Here is a 12,524-nt window from a genome sequence, read left to right as displayed (position 1 = left end):
GAAGAGTGCCCAAAATATTGAGAGAAGAGTATTCTATCCTCTAGTTGGACCTACAGGCAATTATAAAGTACCAGATGTAGGTAGGTGCCAGGCACCGAACTTGTGTCCTCTGAAGGAGCACCAAGTGCTTTTAACCACGGAGTCATGTCCACAGTCCCCAGTCTAATTTATATTTTGAGTGTGGGTATTGAAAACCATCCAACTAAAGTGGCAGTTGTTTTTCAGCTTTCAAAATAATTAACCTCAAGCTATTCTCCATTCTTCTTTCTAGAGCAGACTGGTCCATCTCTATTAAAAGATCCCTCTTTCCTCTCCAGTGTCCACTTGGCAGGTCTCCTTCCCTTATGACATCATGACTTTGTGGAAGCTGCCATTCGCATGAGCCCATGAAGTATTCACCCTGCTCTCATTTCACAAAGACTGCATTTCAAACGCCTTCTTCTTCATATGCACAGTTTGGCTTCACATTTGCTTCAAATAAAGCCATAATCAAAGAAAAACCTTGAATAATTTGAAGAGAGCGGTGTCCAATGCAGAGCTAAGCATTCCTCTTGAAATTTCCATATGAAAACTCTTTTAATTAGTGCTCTGGAACCATAACTTTGAAGAAATGCAAATGAGCACTAGGGAGAGAAAGTTAATTTTTTTCTGCAAAATATGCCTTAAACAATTGTTTGAAACTCTTGTCTGGGAAGACTTGTGCATAAAACTGAGTACCTTCTAAGTCTTTTCCCTTATTTTTGTTCATATTAGATAAATTATCTCTGAAACTTCAAAATGCTGGCTACAAGAGTGGATTTTATCTCTTTATTCTTCAATCTACACCTCTATTTGAAAAAAAATATAAGAGATATTTATAATGCCACAAAAATATCAGCTATCTCTATATTGTCTCTAGTTGTATTTTAATAAAGGTCTCCTCCCAATCTCTGTCATAAAGACATTTGTCTTGCTAATTTGCAGCTTTGACATCTTAACCTAGTTCATATACAGGACAAAAAATTATATTCAGGCCCATGAGAACTGAAACCCAAGAGAGACATCTGTTCATCATAAGGAAATATAGGATGTGCCAATAGCAAAAAGTCACACGTTCAGGATACCATCTGTTGCCCAGAACTAATGGAGGAGAAAAGGGAGCTAATTGCAAATAAATGACGTACACACATGTTGCTGATCAAAACAGAATGGATGGAAAGTGCCGCTCGCCCCACTGTTTGAGCTCGACATTGATGATATGAGTGCCTTGTGGCTAAGTTACAAAGTAAGTCAAGTGATAAACATCTCAGGAAGAATCAAATATTTGGATATAACAACTATGTCAATTCATTTGAACCATGAAACTCAACAAATACAGCTCAACTTTGAATGAATTAATCATCCAATCAAATAACACTTAATAAACATGTAGAAAGTGTCTACTAACTTTTTGTTCTGGATAATGTTTACTTTTGGCAAGGCAATCTCATAATGACAGAATTTAGATCTATGCTTATTCATATAGTAGGCCATGGGAGTAGAACATGTCCTTACCAAGAAATAAAGGAGTCATACAGCCTATTCCTGGTTGTACAAGGCAGAAGAAATATATTTACACTTGTACACATGTGTGTGTATACATACATATATGTATTATACACATATTAATACATAAAGATCTTACTAAATATATACATATATTTAAAATATTTAAAATCTACTAAAAGTGCATGTGTTTAAATCCCTATGTAATAGCTTTACATCTTTTGAACACCACAGGAAATGCTCTGAACTCTAGTTCATACTTCCATTTTAAAAAGAAGCTTTCTGTTATAAGCAATTGTTCTGGTTCAGTTGAGATATAGATGAGGATGCTTGGAGGGACTATTACATACTGTTGGTATTGATTTTATTTATTCGGGACCAACTTTGCAATTTCTCTTGGAGTCTCCGGTGCAAGATGCAATCAATACAATACTGGATTTCTCTTCCTAGTGACTGGCACAGTAACGATATGTGCTATTATCTATGTGGCTGTGGACCTTAGGCCTGGCAAGTGGTGTATGATGTTCTTCTCAGGTTCCTAGAAAAGTGGTTTTCTTTTTGTCCTGGGAAGTGAAATGTCTCATGAATATTTCTGACACATACAAAAATCTCCAGCAGCACGAATTTTATTTTTCTGGAAATTGTGTGTGACTGTTGGCCTATCCCCATCTTGACACTGAAAGCAAGATAAAAGATGTGAAGGAGGTTAGAGGCGTACTTAGTGACTTGGAAGAAAACCAGATCACCAAGCACTTTGAAAAGAAGATAAAGTTTAAAACACAGCCTTCTTAAACATTCCATTGACAGTTCTTCCCCCCCCCCACCACCAAAAAAAAAATTATTTTCAGCTAAAGAAATGAAAAATCAGCAGAACCACTCTGGCCTTGAACAAGAGCAGTCAGGCTCCAGTATTTACAGAGTGAATGTGACAGGCCATAAAGTGTCAAAGAATTGCAAAGATGTATGAGCTCAGAGATACTGCAAAAGTGATTTCCAACATAGACTTTAAGTTGGCTTTGCTTCTTTAAAAACTATATTAAAACTTTAGCATAGAGAATTTGAAAATAAAAACATCACTTTGAGAAATTAACCAGACCCAAAGTCTACATATCTCAACAAATGTTTATACAGTTACAATAGCCATTCTGAAGCTGTGGAGCTTCACAGTAGATTTTAAATTTCATTATCATCACAGTAGATTTTAAATTTCATTATCATCAAATTCGTTTTAAGCAGTTATTAATCACCAATACAAAGCCTCATGGCATTTATAACTAGAAAACAGCTTAATAACTTATTATATTAATTACCTTTACTCATTCCTTCTTCTGTACCTAATCACAGTGGTATCTCTGCAGGATGGAAGACAAGCATGGTTTTGATTTTCATTTTCCTCCTGACATCATGTGACTCTGCTGAACAGTATACATTCTAAATCTTTCCATTGCCATGAAAATTTGGGGGTTTTAGTTTTCTTTCGAGTTAAGTAGTATTTTATGTGTATGGTAGATTTTCATTATCTATTTATTTCTTGAAGGTTTTAGGTTGGTTCTACTTTTCTATAGAAAAGAAAACAGCAAAGGTCTTAGTGGTATGAAGTTGTTTTGGTATGTGCTCAGAAGTGAAATTAGGTGGTCATAATGTAGTTCTATTAAGTTAATTAATTAAGGAATCTTGTATTAGATTTTTGTAATGGCTTCATTAATTTATATTTCACCAACAATGAGTGAGTATTCATATCTCTCTCTATATCCCCTCCAATATTTTTGGTCAGATTGCTTGATGACAGCCATTCTAAGTGTGAATAGGTAACATCTCAAATTAGTATTGGTGTCTAAGCATGTTGACAATTTTGAAGGCTAATATCTAAAATACAGAAAAAACTCAAGATATTAGACTCAAAAAAAACCCCAAAACACAATTTAAAATGGGGTACAGAGCTAAACGGAGATTTCTAAACAAAGGAATCTCAAATGGCCAAGAAGCACTTAAACAAATGTTCGACATCCTTAGTCAAACACAAGCCAAAACTACCCCGAGCTTCCAACTTGCATCAAAAATGACTAAGATAAAAAACTCAAGTGACAGCACATGCTGGCAAGGATGCAGAGAAAGAGGATCACTCCTCCATTGCTAGTGGGATTGCAAACTGATATAACCACTGTGGAAACCAATCTGGTCTTTCTTCAGAAAAGTGGAAATAGTTCTACCTGATGACCCAGCTATACCACTCCTGGACATGTACCCAAAAGATGCTCCACCATATCAAAGGACACATGCTCCACTATGTTCATAGCAGCCTGAAATATCCAGTAGCTGGAAACAACCCAGATGTCTCTCAACCGAAGAACGGATACAGAAGATGTGGTTCATTTACACAATGGAAACTATTCACCTATTAAAAATGAGGATATCATGAATTTTTCTGGCAAATAGATGAAACTAGAAAATATCATCCTGAGCAAAGTAATCCAGACCCCCAAACACATGCATGATATGTACTCACTGATATTAGCCAAAATGTAAAGAATATGATACAATTCACAGATTTTTATGAAGTTTAAATGAAGGGAGGCCCAAATCTGGATGCTTCAATCCCACTTAGGAGGGGGGAGAAAAGAAACATGGGAAGCAGAGCAAGAGAGGGACATCTGTAGGAGATGTAGGGAGACAAAGGAACTCGGTATCAGTAATGGGGTGGTGGAGAAACAGGAAAGAAGCTCAGAGTTCCAGGAGAATTAATTGAGATATGTAGCCAATGGGTGTTTGGAGGCAGGGTGGAAACTCTAGAAAGTTCCAGAGACCTTAGATGTAAGAGGCTCCCAGGACTCAATGGGGATGATTAGACATGGCAACTAATAGGGGGATTGGGCCACCAACATACATTCAAATTTTTAGACCCAGAATTTTCCAGTCTAAAAGAAATGCAGGGACAAGAATGGAGGAGAGGCTGAAGGAAAGGTCATCCAGAGACTGGCCCAACTTGGGTTCTATCCCATTGGCAGGCATGGAACCCCAACCCTATTATGGATGCCATTTTGCACTTGCAGAGAGGAGCCTAGCATAGCTATCCTCTGAGAGGCTCTACCAGCAGCTGACTGACACAGATGCCGATACTCACAGTCAATCATTGGACTGAGGTCAGGGGCCCTGTATGGAAGAGTAGGGGAAGGACTGAAGGAGAGGAAGGAGATGGCAACCCCATAGAAGGACAACAGTATCAACTAATCCAAGCACCTCAGAACTTTCAGAGACTGAGCTACCAACCAAAGAGCATACATGAGCTACACTCTGTTCTCTTGTACATATGTAGCAGAGGACTGTCTTTTCTGGACTCAGTGGAGGAGGATGGGGCTAATAGTTTAGACACTTGGTGCCCCAGGAAATGTGCATTCTGGAAGGTTGAGCTAGGGGTGGGTAGGAGAATTAGGGGGTCAGTGGGGGGGTGCTAGGTAGATGGGAGGCATCATCTTGGAGGCAAAGGCAAAGGGCAATGAGGTAAAAAACTCTGGGGGGGGATGCAGACCAGGAAGTGGCGCAACATTTTGAATGTAAATAAATAAAATAGTTTAATAAAAAACATTTCATTTGTATTTCATATTTGAAAACTCTCCAGACAAATAATTGGATCAATTTTTTTGGCAGTTTAAATGTCTTTGACATTACATTTTTATTGTTCTTTGATTTAAAGTATTTGAAGCTGTTTCAAGTTAGGATATGGCTCAGACCATAGCACATATCTGTAATCCCTCTGAATGGAATACAGACAAATCTTTAAAGATTCATCTTTAATCCCAAACAGTGAAGGTAAAGTTAGTTTGTTGAAGGAAGCACCCATGTTTGAAACTGACATCTAATTGAATGGCAGAAAAAGTGATGAATCAGAGAAGGATTTAACAGAATATGATAGGGTCAACTCTCACAAGAGGAGAGGGAACCAAAGCTACTTAAGGGAGAGACATACATTATAGGAAGAAGAGAGTACAGCACAGGAATACAATCAAGATTGTCGAGAGCAGTATACAAGAGTTGAAAAGAGAAGGAGGCTATTTTACCTGGAAAGATTTACAAAGACAGATTGAAGAAAGCTCAACGTCAGTAAAGAGAGAATGAGCAAGAGAATGACAAGAAGTTAGAGATTAGAAATGAGTGCCAGAGTTAGTTTAAAACCCAAGCAGAGCAATTCAGGAGACACTGAGAGAAGTCAGTTCGAATCAGTATGCTGGGAGAGGAGTTTGAACTGGAATAGCTGAATTGAACCATCCAGCCAAAGTAAGGGGAAAAATAAGGAAGGGTGAGCTCCTTCAGTATCACGCCCCAGAGGCTGAAAACATTCTAGGCCTAGGTTAAATTGAATGGAGGATAGAAGCTTCAAGAAATTGGCCTAAGTTAGCAGATTGAGGCAGTAAGACTCCCAGACAATAATTGTAATGGGAGAATAAAAATCATATTTACAACCTTTGAAAATTTAATATATTATCTCCTCCCCCATCCAAAGTAGAGCAGACCGAGTTTTTCTCCCATTCTGCAGTTTCATTTCTTATGTACAAACAACCATATGTTTTGAAAACACAGAAGGGTTTACTAGAGTCCTACTCTTAGGGCTTTGCTAATCAGATATGATGCATTCTTTTCCCCTTCCCATTAGCAATTTTCTAAGTCCCCCCTTTTTGTTTAATACTATGCATATCTGCCCATGGATGATATAATAATGGATTCTACTAATTGCTACAAGTGAAAAGATAGGCTAAGTACACGTTTTATACTATAACTCATGCACATCAGAAAAAAGAAGTGCCCACCTAACCACTTTAATCCTGAGACATTTTATCCTCAGCTTGTCTTTAGAAGATGGTAATTTATGAAATAGCATTTAAATATGTTGATCATATATATTCTCTCTCTCTCTCTCTCTCTCTCTCTCTCTCTCTCTCTCAAGTTTGTTTTTCTTATCAATTTTTCCCCTTGTGGAATGAAATGCTTGGTGTATCCTAGAGCATGAGAAATTGAATATCTGTCTAACTTTAAAAAGAAATCTCTGGGTCTACGTTCAATTCTGTTCATGATCATAGTTGAGTGTTTCTGCACATGTATGAAGGTCAGCGATCAACCCTGTATACTGATCCTTACCTTCCAACTCCTTTAAAAAGAGTCTCTTTGTTGTTGTCTGTATGCCTGGCTACAGGGCAATCTAATTTCCACAGATTCTCTTGCTTTATCTCTTTTCTCAGGAAATGATTAATGCAATTACAGACTCAGGGTACTGTGTCTGATTTTGCCTGGGTTCTGCATATCCAAACTCATGTTTTGACCCTTGTATATTAAATTGTTTACCCACTGAGCTACATTGTAAGCCATCCTTTAATAAATAATTTTATTTTAAAATGTTACAATTTTGGCTTCAGTTACTTTAGTATGTTGTATATTTTCCATATCAATTAAAGATTACAAAATTCAAAGATGGGAGATGATTTTTGAGACATCAGAACCAAAAATTTTTCAAGTCTGTTCCATGTCCCTGCTACATTAAGATTTGACTTAGTAAACATATGTAACAGTCCATGAAATCACTGTAATAACATATGCAGATATGGAAAGCACTCACGTTTGTGTCAGGGGCCAAGGAGAACTGATTTGTAACACATTTGATCTTAGAATATTTTTAGAGGTTGGACTCAATTTTCAGCTTGTTTATATGTAACTATCAATGGCATCCTTTCAAAGTACTAAGTTTGTCCTTTTATTCTGTTTATGTGTCTGGCAACAATTTTCCCTTTGCTTTTTATAGTTTCTAAAAATATATCTTGAAATCCTCAAAATACATGAAAGCAAATTCCCAGCCAGTTTCTCACTTGAGCATATTTGCAAGAGTGTTATGATTCTAAAAATAATATTTATGTTTAATGTGTCCTGCTTTGAGATTTGTACAAGAGGTTTTATGGCTTTATGGGTTGTTAGCATATAGGATTATAAAAAATTTTAAGGCTCAAGCCAATGCTAAATAAATGTCAAGGTAGTTATGAGGAAAAATGTAATAATTTATGTGGGCTACTATGTCTAAACTTTGTATAAATATGGTCAAATCTTTAAGTCCTGCTTTTGATAAGAGTCGATTTAGCAGTTAGAGAATTTGCTCAGGAATTTGTAGAAAGAACCAGACATAATTCACTGAATTCATGAATATCCATATTTGTAATTGTCCATGTAAGGAATATTGAATCCTAGCTAAGCCTTCACAGCAAAGGCTACATTTATATATTTTTCAACAACAAAATTCCATTCCAACCTGTTTTCATGGCTCACATCCATGCTTAACCCAGTCCTCTTCTCGTCACATTGCTTCCTATATACTTTTCTTTGATAGTGAAAAAAGAAATACTTTCCTGCTTCAATCCTTAAATAGTATCATAAAGAAACACATAGCACTAACTACTATCTTTAATAATTAGGAAAATAATAACTATTTTTATTCATTTACTTTACATCCCCTTTATTATTCCTCCCAGTCATCCCCCATTTCCCCTTTGAGAGGGTAGGGTTCCCTGGGTATCACCTAACTTTGGCACATCAAACCCATGAGAAGCTAGACATATACTCTCCCACAGAGGCCAGTCAAGGCAGCTCAGCTATAAAAATCTCTCCCGTGGACAGTGTGATGGTTTGCATATGCTCATCCCAGGGAGTGGCACTATTAGAAGGTGTGGCCTTCTTAGAGGAAGTATGTCACTATGGGAGTGGGCTAGGAAATCTTCTTCTTAGCTGCCTGAGGATTCCCAGTCTGTTCCTGGCCTTTTCCAGATGAAGATGTAGAACCCTCAGATCCTCTTGCACCATGCCTGCCTGCATGCTGCATTGCTTCTGCCTTGATGATAATGGACTGAACCTCTGAACCTTTAAACCAGCCCAATTAAATGTTATCAATTATAAGACTTGCCTTGGTCATGCTGTCTGTTCACAGCAGTAAAATCCTAAGTAAGAGAGACGGGGAACAACTTTTGGGATAACCCTTGCTCCAGATTCTTGGCACCCCCATAAAGACCAAGCTGTACATCGGCTACCTATGTGAAGCGTGTGCAGCAAGGCCGAGGTCCATCCAACCTGTGTACACTCTTTGGTTGGTGGTTCAGACTCCAAGAGTCCCAGAAGTCCAGGTTAGTAGACTCTGTTGGTCTTCCTGTGGAGTTTCTATCCCCTTAGGGCCTTCAATCCTTCTGCCTATTCTTCCACAAGAATTAGTATTTAACATACATTTTGATTTTCCTAGTGGGCAAATGTAAATGTCAGCTTCTTATCTTTCCTCCTTCCTTTCTAGTTCCCTCTCAGATACCTCCATCTTCCTCCCTTCCTATTTCCTATGGTGGAGAATTTATCCTTATAGCTATTTTATGTTTTAGGATTTGTTTTGCATTTTGGTTATGACCATGTGCTGCCTAACCTTATTAAGTAACATTCTACTTTCATAATATATGTGCATTTTAATATGCTTTCTAGTAAGCTACTGATACAATATTAGAGGGGTGACCTCTATGCTTCTCAGAATCAATTATTATCATTGAGGTATATTATTTTATGTAAAGTTTATACTGTATGCTAACATTGTTTAAAAAATCACCAGAAGTACAAAGAAAGATGTTTCAGTATTGATAATTACAGGGAATTGCTTGATGTTATCTGTTGAAGAGCATAGATTAATAAAAGTCTGCTCCCATGGCAACAGTCAGGCCCCTTTGCTCTTACAGCTACAGTTATAATTATAGGTCACATTCACTCAGTAATAATCATTCACTATTTACTAGCTATTTTCTCTACTGAATGTTTAAGGCATTCCCAGTTTGTAAAGGTGGACTGTCAGCTTAATACATTAAATTTAAATTTCCCACTTACGTATCACACCTTCACAATGAACACTAGCAAAGATGTCATTAAACTCAGTACAAATCACAATCTTGAACAAATCCAATCCCAAAGGTCATAATTGTGCACATGGAGATTTGAGATCAAAATCTTTGGTCTAACAATCACTAAAGTTCGTCCTAATAGTAACATTGTAAATAATTACATTTTGAAATTTGCTATCTAGATAAGAAAATGCTTGGAGGCTAAGTACTGGGGAAATGATAGTCAGTTTTACCTTGCATAGACATTTTGAGTCAAGAGAAATGAACACTATTAAAGCATATTTTGGCGTGTCTTCACAAGGGATTTCCTGGAAACATTAGTGTGTGATTCTGCTAGAACAACAGATTTCCTTTCAAATGGATAGAAACAGGAAAGAAGGAAGCTCAACAAATATTGGCATTTTCTGGAAAGTCAGGCAACATTCTGTCATTCCCAGGGATCCACATCATGGAACAGAAGTGACCCCTGATCTTCATATAAATGTTGTGGCAAAGTACAGAAAATAAATAAACATATGTACATTTTGAAATGGAAAGAATAGATCCCAAAGTGTTCAGACCACAACATTTCTCAAGTCCTACAGTAGAGGATCGTCTCAAGATCCAGATCAGGTGGCAAGAACATAGGTGAAAATTACAAGCAATTTGCCTTTAAGTATATTTTTTGCCTCCACACACCAAGGACTTTGCACTAAAACTATCTTCAAACATTCCCTCCATCAAAGGCTATGTTCATAGTGGCCTTATTTATAATATCCAGAAGCTGGAAAGGAGCCAGATGTCCTTCAACAGAGGAATGGATATGGAAAATGTTGTACATGTACACACATGGTATGCACTCATTGATAAGTGGATATTTGCCCCAAAGCTTGGAATACCCTTGATACAATTCACAGACCACATGCAGCTTGAGAAGACGGAAGAGAAAGTATGGATGCTTTGGTCCTTCTTAGAAGGGAGAACAAAATAGTCAAGAGAGGAAATATGAAAACAAAGTGTAGAACAGAGACTGAAAGAAAGGCTGTCCAGAAACTGTCCCACCTGGAGATCCATTCTATATATAGACACCAAACCCAGACACTATTGCAGATGCCAAGAACTTGCTGTCAGAAGCCTGATATTGCTGACTCCTGAGAGGCTGTGCCATAGCCTGAAAAATACAGTGGCAGATACTCACAGACTGTACATGTGGTCCCCAATGGAGGAGTTAGAAAAAGGACTGAAGGAGCTGAAGGGGTTTGCAAGCCTTAGGAAAAACAAATATATTAACCAACCAGCCCACCCTGCCCCAAAGTTCCCAGGGACTAAACCATCTACCAAAGACTACCCATTGCTCCAGCTACATATGTAGCAGAGGGTGGCCTTGTTAGACATCAATGGGAGGAGACAACCTTGACCCTGTGCAGGCATGATGCCCCAGTGTAGGGGAATACCAGGGTGGGGAGGCGGGAGTGGGTGAGGGGGGTAAGGGAGCACCCTCATAGAGGCAGGGGAGGGAGGACGGGATGGGGGTTTCCATAGGGGATAGGAAAGGGGATAACATTTGAAATGTAAATAAATTAAATCCCCAATAGAAAAGAGTGAATGTTAAAAAGAACACAAAAGAATAAAAATATAGTCTCAGTCTCCCTGTGAACCAAATACATACTACTATATGGTTTCCTTGGTTATCTATTACAATTAGATAGTGATATCTATGTGCTTTAAGGATTTCCCTGTTGAAAAATATATTAAGCCACAACATCTAACTCAAATGCTTCTGTTTGTCTTGATATGGGTTAATCATGAATTTATTTTTATCCTTCATTATCGGATACTTTAGGAAATTTCCCAAACTACCTACCCTGAAAATAAGTTATACATGTGCAATCTATGTTCTCATTCATTCTGAAATTCTAAAACCCATCCTCCATTTTTATGACTGCTTATTTTATCATGATGGCAGAGTTCAAAATATACTTACTAATTTGAAAACTTGAGCAGCTCTTTGAAATACTGCTGTGTGATTACCCACTATCTACCACTAATGAATGATTTTTAACATATCAAATTTTTAATTTTTGTTTTTACTCCCCTCACACTATTTTAAATTGTCGACATTTTATTTCACTTTTTAAACAGCAATTAAACTGTACATTTCACTTTTGTGTTATTTGGAATTCCAGAATCCTACCTAGCATACACAGACTTTTAGAAGGCTCTGAGTTGTCTCAGGATTTTCCCTGCATGACTCTATAAAAGCTCACAATTATAATGCCAAGTTTAGGTTTAAAATTGTACTGTAACTTCTCCCATAGGTGGAAACACACACACACACACACACACACACACGCACGCGTGCTTCTCATGGGAATTGCAATAAGATTTCAGTTATTTGTACAACTACATACCTACATACAGCAGTGACACATAGTATATTTGATAGAGCTCAGTTAATGAAGTAGTGAATCACAATATTTCAGATAACAGCAATTACAAGATGAGGGTAGAAAATACAAGTCATAGTTTATTTGTATTCAGGCATTTAGTGTTTTTTCTACTTCTTTATGTATATTGTTCATTTGCTCATGACTACTCTACTCACTGTTACTTATACATCTGAATGTTCATACTTGCAAATACACTTATTATTATTTAGTTTATAACATAAGGTGGTCCGTATGATATTCTGATGCATTTTATTTATTTACCAAGAAAATTATCCTTAAAATGCACAATTATATTTTAAATAATTTTGTATCCTCAAAATTGTAGTCTGGAGAGGTTAGACTATGTATCTTTTTTTTATTGTTATTTTTTTTAATTCGATATAATTTATTTACATTTCAAATGATTTCCCCTTTTCTAGCCCCCCCCACTCCCCGAAAGTCCCGTAAGCCCCCTTCTCTTCCCCTGTCCTCCCTCCCCCCCCTTCCCAGTTCCCCGTTCTGGTTTTGCCAAATACTGTTTCACTGAGTCTTTCCAGAACCAGGGACCACTCCTGCTTTCTTCTTGTATCTCCTTTGATGTGTGGATTATGTTTTGGGTATTCCAGTTTTCTAGGTTAATAACCACTTATTAGTGAGTGCATACCATGATTCACCTTTTGAGTCTGGGTTACCT

Source organism: Apodemus sylvaticus, chromosome 20, assembly GCF_947179515.1.
Source record: "Apodemus sylvaticus chromosome 20, mApoSyl1.1, whole genome shotgun sequence".
In the NCBI taxonomy this organism is placed as follows: Eukaryota; Metazoa; Chordata; class Mammalia; order Rodentia; family Muridae; genus Apodemus; species Apodemus sylvaticus.
Note: the sequence above shows the minus strand (reverse complement) of the source record.